This window comes from Macaca fascicularis, chromosome 5, assembly GCF_037993035.2.
Source record: "Macaca fascicularis isolate 582-1 chromosome 5, T2T-MFA8v1.1".
Classification (NCBI taxonomy): Eukaryota; Metazoa; Chordata; class Mammalia; order Primates; family Cercopithecidae; genus Macaca; species Macaca fascicularis.
The window spans coordinates 9,144,263-9,157,537 of record NC_088379.1 but is presented as its reverse complement, the minus strand read 5'-3'; the positions used below and the strand labels follow the sequence as shown (position 1 = coordinate 9,157,537).

At 38.2% G+C, this 13,275-nt stretch overlaps 1 protein-coding gene across 1 annotated transcript in view; it reads left to right on the top strand.

The window, feature by feature from the left end:
• Positions 1–13,275, top strand: part of SLC2A9 (solute carrier family 2 member 9) — a 197,713-nt gene that overhangs the window by 51,794 nt on the left and 132,644 nt on the right.

The following is a 13,275-nucleotide window of genomic DNA, read 5'->3' as shown; positions in this document are numbered from 1 at the left end:
TCTCTTTTTTCTTGAATAAATAAGTAAGTAGAGTCTTCTGGTTTTGGCTTGCTGTTTTGGGAGAAGGTGGGCCTGAATTTGAATCCCAGTTCAATGATCTACTTGCTGTGTGGCCTTGGCAGGGAGAAAAGAAACACTTCACTCAGGTTGAATGGGGTGGGGTAAAATCAAGGAAGGCTTTTCAGAAGAGGTGGCCTCTAAATGGACTCCTGAAGGGTAAGCAGGAGTTAGGCAGGTGATAATGGGGATTGGGAGAGAGGATATACCAGAGAAAGGAAATCAGTAAAGAAAAGGCTCAAGATGGGGCACAGCCCTGGGAGAGAACTCAGACAGCTTTGGGGCTGAGGAGAGAACAAGCATGGGGAGGGTGAGAGATGAAGGTCTGTTCACTGAGCCACCACAGACTTCGCCCTGGGGGAATAGGAAGCCCTGGGCGACACTGGAGCTGGAGGGTGACATGGCCAGATCAGTGTTAGAAGGTGGCTCTGGGGTGGAGGCGGTGAGTGTAGACTAGAGTGGGAAGGGTGGGGAGGAGAGAGGCAGAAGGCTGCTGCTATTGGTACACATGGTAAGGGAAGGATGCAGCTGCGACTGAGGTGGTGGACATGGGGATAAAGAGGAATGGGTGTGTTCAAGACCATGGTGGAAGCAGAGGCCACTGGACTTGCTAGGATTCCTCCCAAGGGATGCCTTACAGGTATGCAGGGGCGCTCCCTTCCCACTCACACAGCAGGGCAGGAGGGCGGGCAGAGATTAAACCACTAATGATGGTCGAATGCCCACTGCATGCCAGACTGTTCTAGGTATGAACAGTGCACAAACAGACAAACAGCTCCCTGTGGAGCTGAATTCTAGCAGCAGGGGGCAAACATAACGAATTCGCAAGTCCTAGAGCAGTTATATAAAAGGCTCGTTTGTTATGCTGCTCAAATCCTGACAGCTGCTTTGTGAGTAGCTCAGATTTGCAGCCGTGGACGCAAGCAGAGAGAGGTAAGGGACAGAGCTCTCATGAACAAGGACATATTGGTGCTGAAACCAGAACCTGGGTCTGTGTACTTTCAAAGCCACGTATGGGGAGTGTCTCATACAGCCAAGGACGGATCACACTGGTGTTTCTGGGAATGTGCGAGCTCTGGAGAGAAGGGGCTAGTTCTGCCCACGGGGTCCTTTCTGTCCCAGCTGCTGAGCCTCACTGACTCTACGGCCAGCTCCTTTCACATTCAGTGGAAGGTTTTATAAGTGGAGGAATCATTGCATTACATTTTTCAAACAAATTTTCAATGTTTTGAACATTTTTTATTGTAGTAAAATCCACATAAAATTTACCATTTTGACCATTCTTAAGTATACTTTTCTGTGGTATTAGAAGTGACTTTTTATATTTCAGCCAGTCGAGGTCACCTCAGAGGCATCTGCTTCTGATCTTTTATTATTACCATTCTGGGTTATTATGGCTATAACTTTAGTTTCTTCTTTTGCAAAAACAGAAACAACTCACATTTTACATCTGCAGTTGTCGTATGCGTGACGATTTCTATAATTAATTGCATGTGTTAGAAACAGTCTCTCTACCTAAGTGAGGTTCCAAACTAAAGAGACTCTTTTGCTTTTTGTTTTTAAAGATATTTTAAAATTCTCAAAATAACCACCTCGTGTTGACAATTAAAAACAAGATAACAGCCTCAGCTCCCTAAACAAAAATACATTTAAAAGTTAATGAAGAGTGCTATTGTCCTTTAGGAGTAAAAAAGCAAATAAATATTTGCCTCAGTAGAGCTAAGCTTTTCTCTTTGGGGATCATTTCCAAATTCCTCTTTGTTTATAAATCAATACCAAGTTCTTTCTGCTGCTTGAGTCCTTAAGGTCTTTCTTCAACCTCTGTCTTCATCCTTTATTTATTCATTCACCACATTTGTTAAACATTGAGTTGATGCTGGAGCTGCAGCTTTGAGCATGTCAGGCACAGCCCACATCTTAATGTTGCTCAGACTGCAAGGACTGTGTGACCTTGGGCAGGTCAACTCACCTCTCTAACCAGTGTCGTCTTCAGTAGGAGGCATGGTTGCAAGTCCCAAATTCCCAAGCCCCACTGAAGCTTGACTTCCTCTGAGAAAACATCGCTGTCAAATAGTGACTGTTCAGCATATTCCAGGACACCGTGCACCTCTACCTCTCCCACACTGATTTCCGTTTGCTTCCGCGTCTTGTCCTGCCAGTTGATGGCATCTTACTTGTATGCACAATAACCCAGAGGCGTCAAGTTTATCCAGTCATTCAACAAATGTTTAGAAAGCTCCTCTTGTGTGCCAGGTATTGGGTTGGCTGCTGGTGGTAGAGTGGTCAGGTCATCAGGCTAGCCCTGCCCTTGGGAGCTCACAGGAGAGTGATTGACCAGTGGCCACAGGTGATAGGAAAATAGGCACTGACCTCTGGTAGGGCATCGGGGGTGGTTTCCCTGCAGCAGTGACATCTAAACTCATGGCTTGAGGACAAGTAGGATTTATCTGGGTGGGACTGTACGAAGAGAGAGAAAATGGGGGTGGGGCGTTCCAGCAGAGGTAAGAGTATGGGGGAAGGCCCTGGCATTTGTTCAGAGGCAGAAAAACTCAGATGACAGGAGCAGGGAGAGGGAGAGGGAGAGAGAGAAGGAGGGGGAGGGGGAGAGAGAGAGGGAGAGGGAGAGGGAAAGGGAGAGGGAGAGGGAGAGAGAGAAGGAGGGGGACGGGGAGAGAGAAAGGGAGAGGGAGAGGGAGGGGGAGAGTGAGAGGGAGAGGGAGGAGAAGGGGGAGAGGGAAAGGGAGAGGGAGAGGGCACTGGTCAGGCAGATCTGTGGGCAGGAGGGCCACACCTATGCTGTAAATGAGCACAGGGAAGGATGGGCAAGGTGAGGGGTTCCCTGGACCTGTGGCTGCCTGGGGGACAAGGGCAGCCCCTACTGTTTCCATCACAGACACTGGCCTAGAGATGACAGATTTTCTGAGTTTCAAGAGATATTACAAATCCGGATTTGTCATATTTCATAATTTGTAAATATTGGAAACTGACCTTTAAAAAACAAAAAACCTACCTCCTGTGGCCTGGGTCCAGCCTTAGGACCACCTTTCACACACCTTGATGGGCAGTGTGTACCTGTGAAGGCTTGTTTGTACCCCAAAGCAATGGGACATGATTGAGGACATGACAAGTGCTTCAAGAAGGCTTTTGGGCTGCAGCATGGAGAAAGAATTGGATCCCAGCCAGGACTGAAGGGGTTGACTGGTCCAGTTATGAGTTGGGTCAGAGTAATGGCAGTGTGGATGGAGAGAGGCGGATGAGGTTGAGTGAGGCTAGTGGTGATGGGATGTGGTGTGCCAGAGAAGAGTCGAGAATAACTCCCAGGCGTCTGGCACATCAGCCAGACAGAATAGTGGTACCAGATGCTAAGACAGGGAGCTGTGAAGGAGGAGGAGCAGCTCTGCAGGGGACAGGGTGACAAGTTCACTGACGTGAACTGTGCATGTCACATAGCAACTGGAAGGAAGAGCTGATTCGAGAACCTGGGTACCTAGATTCTGAGGCTGGGACACTCTCTCCCAGGGACAACAGGGCTCATGAACATGATGGCAGCCAAGGGGCACAGCTGCCCACGCCCACCTTCTGGCCTCGAGCCAACCAGAAGTTGTACCATTGGTCCCTATAGGCTGTCTCTTCCCATCAGATGGGCGTTTCCAGACAGTCTTGGCCCTGGCCAGGAAGATGGGTGAGGAACCCTGTAAATATCCTTTTGTTTTCAAATTTGTGCTCTGGGAATGTGGATCTAGGGCTTCTGGTCTAGGAAAGAACATCAAATGGGATATTTTTATTCATGTCTCTGGGGATTTGCAGTGTTCCAGCCAAGTGAAATTCACAGTTATTTCACTAAGCATCAGAATTTCATTTTCAGTATTTTAATCATATTTCTCATTTATCTTCAAAGACTGAGACAACCAAGCTTTGAAAAAAGAGAGAGAAAAACTGGGCTTCAATGCAGGCAATTGCTTTGAAACACAGAGGGTGAAGGAGGTTAGCAAGAAGGTAGCTATTTTATTTATTTTATGACTTCAACTTTTATTTTAAATTAAGAGAGTACATGTGCACACTTGTTTCCTGGGTATATTGAGAGATACTGAAGTTTGGGGTATAATTTATCCCATCATACAAGTACTGAACATACTATCCAATAGTTTTCCAACTTTTGTCCCCTCTATTCCTCCCCTCCATCTGTCCCACTGTCTCCAGTGTCTAGTGTTGCCATCTTTATGTACATGAGTACCCATTGTTTAATTCCCACTTATAAGTGAGAACATGTAGTGTTTGGTTTTCTGTTCCTGTGTTATTTCACTTAGGATAATGGCCTCCAGCTCCATCCATGTTGCTGCAAACAACATGATTTTGCTTCTTCTCATAGCTGCATAGTATTCTATGATGTATGTGTATCACATTTTCTTTATCAAGTCCACCATCGATGGGCACTTAAGTTGGTTTCGTGTCTTTGCTATTGCGAATAGTGGTGCCACGAACATACGAGTGCATCACTCTTTTTAGTAGAATAATTTATTTTCTTTTGGATATATACCCAATAATGGGATTGCTGGGTCAAATGGTAGTTCTGTTGTAAGTTCTTTGAGAAATTTCCATATTGTTTTCCATAGTGACTGAACTAATTTACATTCCCACCAACAGGGCATAAGTGTTTCCTTTTCTTTGCAGCCTCATTAGCATCTGTTGTTTTCTGACTTTTTAATCATAGCCCTTCTGACTGGTATGAGATGGTATCTCATTGTGGTTTGGATTGGCATCTCTCTGATGATTAGTGATGTTGAGCATGTTTTAATATGTTTGTGGGCCACTTGTATGCCTTCTTTTGAGAAGTGTCTGTTCATGTCCTTTACCCATTTTTTAATGGGGTTATTTGTTTTTTGCTTCTTCGATTGTTTAAATTCCTTATAGATTATGGATTTTAGCCCTTAGTCAGATGATAGTTTACAATTATTTTGTCCCATTCCATAGGTTGTCTGTTTACTCCGTTGATAGTTTCTTGAATTGAAGAGCTCTACAGAAGCTCTTCAGTTTAATTAGATTCCACTTGTCAATTTTTGTTTTTGTTGCAATTTCTTCTGCAATTTTCTTTCCCAAGGTCAATGTCCAGAATGATATTTCCTAGGTTTTCTAGTAGGATTCTTTAAGTTTGAGGTCTTTCATTTAAATCTTTAATCCATCTTGAGTTAATTTTTGTATATGGTAAAAGGTAGGAGTCCAGTTACATTCTTCTGCATACAGCGAACCAACTATCCCAGCACCATTTATTGAATAGGAATTCCTTTCCCCATTGCTTATTTCTGTTAACTTTGCCGAAGATCAGATGGCTGTAGGTGTACGACTTTACTTCTGTCTTCTCCGTTCTGTTTCATTTGTCTATGTGTCTGTTTTTGTACCAGTACCATGCTGTTTTGGCTACTGTAGATTCATAGTATGGTTTGAGGTCAGATAATATGATGCCTCTGGCTTTTTTCTTTTTGCTTAGGATGGCTTTGGCTATTTGGGCTCTTTTTGGTTTTATATGAATTTTAGAATTTTGTTCTAGTTTGGTGGAAAACGATATTGGTAGCTTCATAGAAATAGTGTTGAATCTGTAGATTGCTTTGGGCAGTATCGCTATTTTAATAATATTGATTCTTCTAATCCATGAACATGGAATGTTTTTCCATTTGTGTCATCTGTGATTTCTTTCAGCAATGTTTTGTAGTTCTCTTTATACAAATCTTTCACCTCCTTGATTAGATTATTTCCTTTATTTATTTTTTTTGCAGCTATTATAAATGGGATTGCATGCTTGATTTGGCTCTCAGCTTGAACATTATTGGTGTATGGAAATACTACTGATTTTTGTACATTGATTTTGTATCCTGAAACTTTCCTGAAATCCCCTGTCAGTTCCAGGAGACTTTTGGTGGAGCCTTTTCTAGATCATCAGCGAAGAAGAGAGATAGTTTGACTTCTTTTCCTATTTGAATGCCTTTTATTTCTTTGTCTTGCCTGATTGCTCTGGCTAGAACTTTATTGCTATGCTGAATAGGAGTGGTGAGAGTGGGCACCTTGTCTTGTTTCAGTTCTCAAGAGGAATGCTTCCAGCTTTTGCCTGTTCAGTGTGATGTTGGCTGCAGGTTTGTCGTAGTTGGCTCTCATTATTTTGAGGTATGTTTGTTTAATGCTTAGTTTCTTGAGATGTTTTATCATTAAGGCTTGTTGTTATCAAAACCTTTTTCTGCATCTATTGTGGTGAATCACCTATATTGATTTGCATATGTTGAACTGACCTTGCATCCCAGGAAGGAAGGCTACTTGATCATGGTGAATTAAGTTTTTGATGTACTACCGGATTCAGTTTGCCGGTAATTTTGTTAAGGATTTTTTCATATATGTTCATCAGGGACATTGGTCTGTGGTTTTCTGTTTTTATTGTATCTTTGCCAGGTTTTGGTATTTGTGTTATGCTGATTTCATAGAACAAGTTAGAGAGGAGTCTCTCCTCAATTTTTTGGAATAGTTTCAGCAGGATTGGTACCAGCTCTTCCTCATACATCTAATAGAACTTGGCTGTCAGGGCTTTTATTGGCTGGTAGGTTTTTTATTACTCTTTCAATTTCAGATCTTGATACTGGTCTGTTCAGGGTTTCAATTTCTTCCTAATTGAATCTTTGGAAATTGTGTGTTTCCAGGAACTTACTCATTTCCTCTAGATTTCCTAGTTTGTGTGTCTATAAGTGTTCATAATAGTCTCTGAAGATCTTTTCTATTTCTGTGGAATCAGTTGTAATGTCAGCTTTGTCTTTTCTGATTGTGCCTATTTGGGTCTTCTCTCTTTTTTTCTTTTTTAATCTAGCTACTGCTCCATTAATCTTGTTTATCCTTTCAAATAGCAAACTTTTGGTTTTGTTGATTCTTTGTATGGATTTTGGGTCTCAATTTTGTTCATTTCTGCTCTGATTTTATAGCTGTTTCTTTTCTTTTGCTAACTTTGGAGTTAGTTTTTCTACTTCCTCTAGGAGTGGTGTTAGATTATTAATATGAGATCTTTCTAACATTTTGAGGTAGGCATTTAACACTCTAAACATTCTCCTTACCATTGCTTTTGCTGCATCTCAGAGATTTTGGTATGCTTTCACTTATTTCAAATAATTTTTTGATCTCTGCTTTAATTTCATTGTTTACCCAAAAGTCATTCAGGAGCAGGTCATTTATTTTCCATGTAATTGTGTGGTTTTGAGAGATCTTCTTGGCATTGATTTCTAATTTTAGTCCACTGTGGTCTGAGAGTATGGTTGGTATGAGTTTAATTCTTTTGAATCTACTGAGGCTTGCTTTATGGCTGACCCTGTGGTAGATGAAGGTGGCTTTTAGAATAGGCTGCCAGAAGGCAAGAAAGGGAAATAAATGTAGGAATTAATGCTGGTTCCATGAATTTAATCAAAGATACATAATAAAACAACTGTCGTGATTGAACATTTATGTGACTCCAAATGATATATTTTTTTAAAACAAATCAATTAGCTATTTCTCTTGCAAAGGTAAAGAAGAAATAGACTTAGATGAAAACCATAGGCAAAAGTATGAGAAGAGAGATTAAGAATGATGTGAGGCCATAAAGGAATGATTTTATACGCTCAGAAGAACATTTATTTCAGATAAAATGATTAACTTTGAGCTCCCACTTTTCTTTCCCCTCAAGGAAAGAAATGTTCTAATGGTTGTAAATTTTTTCAATCTAAATAACAAGCAAAGAGGGATACTTTCTGAAAGAAAATGATGTTTATTCAGGACTAGGCATTGCAATTGGCGTAGGTGTGCCATAGTAAACCATGTGCATATTCAGGGAGGTAAAAGAAGACAAAGGTTTTTAAAGAAAAAGATGAGAAAAATTACATAATTGTTTTTGAGTTATCTTTGAATAGATGTATCAATAACAAGGGTGGCATCAGTCCAAGGCTGGGCAGTCAGTTGCTAGGCAGGTGTTCTCGCAGCAGTATTTTCTTATGTAAGGTTGTAGTGGCCTTTGTGCAAGGTTTTTGCAGAGTCTTTTGTGATAGTTTTTGTCAGCAGGCATTTGTATATGAGAATCTTCCTTTCATGACCTTCCCTAGCTTCATTTTTCAGGGGTTTGCTTTTATTTTTGCTTTTTAACACAGGTGACTTTATTTTTATTCTGCCAACTTTCACGTTTCCTTTTTTTGATCAAGATTTTAAAAAATATCACTGGTTAACCATTTTGTAGTTAGATTTTTTTTTTTTTTTTTTTTTTTTTTTTTCTGAGACAGAGTTTCGCTCTTGTTGCCCAGGCTGGAGTGCAATGGCGTGACCTCCAACTCACCACAACCTCCGCCTCCTGGGTCCAAGCAATTCTTCTGCCTCAGCCTCTTGAGCAGCTGGGATTACAGGCATGTGCCACCACACATGGCTAATTTTGTAGTTTTAGTAGAGATGAGGTTTCTCCGTGTTGGTCAGGGTGGTCTCGAACTCCCAACCTCAGGTGATTCACCCGCCTCGGCCTCCCAAAGTGCTGGGATTATAGGTGTGAGCCACCACGCCTGGCTGTAGTGAGGTTTTGATGATCCCTAGGCGAGACAGCTGGGATAGACCTGTCTCACGTTGTTGGTTGGTCTCACACTGCAGGGCGTCATTGGAGTTAGGGTCTAAACTCTTTTAGCTACATTTGACTAACAACAGCGTTTGGAGGGAGTGGTTCTCAGGCTACATCTACCTAAAATCAAGTGTTAAGTTTAAGTTTTTGTCTTTTCTGTAGGCATTTACTATTATCTCAAAGTGTTGGGCCAGCATTATTCTGTGAAGAATTGTTCTGTAGAAACTTAACAAGTAACAGGTACAGGGTTTAAAAGAAAAATACAAAGTAAAATTAATAGTAACATGATAATCTGAGCTTATATAGTAGTTGTGATCCATGAACTTAGGTTTAAAGGCAGCCAGTTAAATAAATTTAATTAATTAAATGACCATGAGGAATTAGGTGAAACTTGTTGTAACCTGCAGTTTTTTGTTTTGCTTTTTTTTTTTTTTTTTTAATTTTGTGTATTTGAGTCTTAACTCTTCTAGGGGAATTTATCCAAGTATAGCATTCCCTATTAGCAGGATTTTCCCATACTGTTCTCATGATAGTGAATAAGTCTCATGAGATCTGATGGTTTTACAAAGGAGAGTTCCCCTGCACATGCTCTCTCTTGCCTGCCGCCATGTAAGACGTGGCTTCATCTTCTGCCATGATTGTGAAGCCTCCCCAGCCATGGGGAACTGTGAGTCTATTAAACCTCTTTTTCTTTGTAAATTACCCAGTCTCAGGTATGTCTTTATCAGCAGCATGAAAATGGACTAATATAAGAGGCATACTAACAATGCCTCTAATCTGCCATCTTGGGGGATTAAAAAAACCACATTGATCTTAAAGTTATTTGAAACTTGTATTTAAGAGTACTTGTCAAAGTCTTTTTGTAATGAATCTAATTGCAGATACCTTTAGAGAAAAATTCAAAATAACTGTAAATGACAAAAATTTAAAACAACCATAGTTGAAAATAGGATGGAAGTTCCCCATTACCAGAAATTTACAAGGAAATTTAGTTATTTTGTGGCATACAATATAATAACCAAAATTATGACTGATAACACATAGAAGATTTTAAGAGTTTTATTACCATTTTAGAATATTTATACCAATAACATATCCAAAAATGTAACTGAAAGAAGATCTAGTATCACTTAGCATTTGCTATTTCCCATATAATTTACCAAATAAGCCCAATTATTTAATATCTCTACAAGATGAGAGAGAAGTCCTTTGAGTCTTTCTAAGGGCCTGATTGGAAAATCTCTAAGTTAACTTTATATCAAAAAGATTGAATTTAGCGTTTTGATGCTGGGGAAGTCTATTAAAGATGCCAAAAGGTTTAAAATACCTGATCAAAACAGGATCACAGGGCACTATGTGATAGTCATTTATTTAATTAGAGTGATAATTATAGATTGTAAAAGCAATACAGAAAGTTATATAGATATTAAAAAAACTTCAACCCTTAAAGTCTCCATTTTTTAAAGTAATAAAAAAATTTAGTAAAGGCAACACAAGAAATTATCTTGATAAAATAGAAAACATTTGTTTCTTAGGCCAGCTACTAAAAAGGCAAAGAAAAACCTCCTTCTGTGTGATTGGTTTGCCTCATGGGAAGCCTGTTCAGATAACCTGATGAAAAAGTGTTTGTATGTATTCAGAATGTGTATCAAAGGCTGTGACTTTACACTGTGGAACATAAACAAGAAAAGTGTTACCTTGAGCAGGGGGATATATGGCTCTTAATAAAAGCATGGGAAATTCCCTGGTTACATGGAACAGTTTAGACACATTAAGAAAAGCTAAGTACAGAATCAGGTTATACTGGAAAAAAAAAAAAACATTGCTTTTCTAGGTCTTTGAGACAAACGTTTTTAGTGTCAGGCCTCAATAGCTGTTAGAACCAGAGGAAAAAGTTATAGGAGCTAACGAAGAAGTTGAAGGAGAAAGTTAACATTCCAGCCAAGCAAAAAGATGTACCTTCTCAAGGGAAGAAAGTGAAAGAGCGGAAGGCAATGTAGTATGAACTGCACATCCTATGCTGTGACACGCTTTAAAAGTTGAACTTCTGAGATAGGACTCTGAGAAGCTTCTAGAGGAAAACTACCTTGAGAGATGAAGATACCATTTTTAAGAAGAAGATAGCATTTTAAACTAAAAACTAGTTAAATTAAATGGAGACTATAAAACAAACAAAAAAGTTACAGTTTAGAAAGTGGCTAGAAATTTTTAGAATTAAAAATCAAAACTTCTTGTAAATTTTATTAAAAGCAGATCATTGCTTCAAGAAAACTTTGTTGCTTTAACATAAGGGACCAAATTTTTAGTTTTGTATTGGTGTATTTTTAATATCAAAACTCAAACCTTAGAAAGGCTTATAAATAATTCCCTTTAAAATATAGTCAACTTGATCACATACAAAATATCTTTTATAAATTTATCCTTTTCCGACCTTTTACAACTTACACAGATTTTCATGACTTTCATGACATGCTTACAACTTTTGTTTTGTTCTATACTTTCTTATTTTTAAATAACCAGTCACTTTATTTTACGAAAAAACATTTATCAGGCAAGGTTTTTAAATATAAAGTTATTTTCTTTTCTTAAATCTTTCTTACCAAAAATATATCTTTATACCCATAGCTTTCTTTATATCTCTTTCTCCTATTTACTGGATTCTTTTTGTTTATATTTTCTTTCTAAATCCGTATTTTGACACAACTTTTAATAACCTTTTAATTTAAACAAAATTATTTTTAAATGAAGTAAATATTTTGTCTTATAATTTTTTTAATTAAAAACAGTTCTTACTTTTTTGGTACATTTTATGTACAGAATTATATGTAGATATCAGGATGTTTAACTCTTATTAATATTAATTTTTAGTGAAAATCTAGAAAAAAATTTTAAACTATCACATACAAATATTTTATAGATGAAACCATTTTTTAGTTTTATAAACATGTTTTATCATAACATAATTTTAATGTATATTAATAGGCCCAATGATATTTAGTCTTTTATAAAATTTAAGAAGCACATAATTTGGTTCATTCATTTATAACTTTTTGTATTCTGATTATTTTGCAACCTGATATTGTGAACAAGTCATTAAAATTATGTGCTGTGATAATTTTACTAATTTATAATGATAATAATGAATTTTAAAAAACAATGTCAATTGTATTCAAACTAATGTATTCATTTAATACAATTTCAATCAAAAGTTCAATGACATTTTTGTTTGTGATGGAAAATGAGGAAAGAGTTCTAAAGTTCCACAAGAGAATAAACGAGTGAATGTTTCTGACATCATTTTGAAAATGGACACTGGTGAGTACATTAAACATGTAATAAAGTGACAACAATTAAAACAATGCAGCATGGGCACAAGAATGGAAAGATCAAAGGCCCTAAGGGATGGCCAGAAGCAGAAATTAATTTCTATGTGTGATTTTAATGTGTGCAAAAGGAAACCTCAAAAATCAACAGAGGAGAAAGGTTGTTTGGTTTAATGAATAGCTTAGGAAAAAAATGGGAAAAGGGTAGGAAAAAAGACCAAAGCAATGCTTACATTACACCATAGTTTAATAATTGTACTAGTTTCTATTTATGAGTTATAATTTGTTTCATTTTTCTTTTATTTGCTGGACATTTGGATTGTTTCCAGCGTTTGTTTGTTTATTTAGCGACACAGTCTCACTCCATTGCGAAGGCTGGAGTGTAGTGGCGCGACCTTGGCTCACTGCTACCTCCGCCTCCCAGGTTCTAGCAATTCTCTCCTGCCTCAGCCTCTTGAGTAGCTGGGACTACAAGCGTGCGCCACCACACCTGGCTAATTTTTGTATTTTTAGTAGAGACAGAGTTTCACCATATTGGCCAGGCTGGTCTCGAACTCCTGACCTCAGGTGATCCACCCACCTCAGCTGAGTTGATAATCAAAGTGCTGGGATTACAGGTGTGAGCCACTGCACCCAGCCTCCAGTGTGTTTATTACTGAAAAATGTGATTTGTAAACTTGAGATGAATAATCTTCTATGTTAATCATTATTCAAATCTGTAATTATTCATGTAGTTTAGTGTTTCAAGAAATAGAAATAACAGGTTAAAGAGTATAAATTTATTTAAGGCTTTTGTACATATGAGCAATTTTTTTTCAGATAATCTGCTTCAGTTTCCATTCCTGCTGGCAGTGCACAAGGGCATTGGTCTCACTCTGCCCCTGTCATCCACAAGCATTTAAACAAGTCTTTGGTATTTGATAGGCAAAAATAATGGATGAGAATTTCTTATAGGTATATTGGTTTCCTGTTGATGCTGTAACAAATAACCACAGCAGAGACAGAAATGTAATTTCTCACATTTCATTAGTTGATAATCAAAGTATTAAAAGATCTCACTAGTAAAACCATCCCACCCTGGAGTCTTTTGGGGGAAAAAATGCTTTGAATATCTTTTATTTACTTTCTGAAAAATCTATTTTTATTTTCTTTTGAGTCGATGTTATTAATATCTGTCTTTTCAATAAAGACACTTATTTCATGGAAACTTTCAACTTTGTTAGCATACAACTATGTAAATTTATACCATTTAAAAACTGAAATGATTTTAAGAATCAAGTGTAAAAACAGGTACCA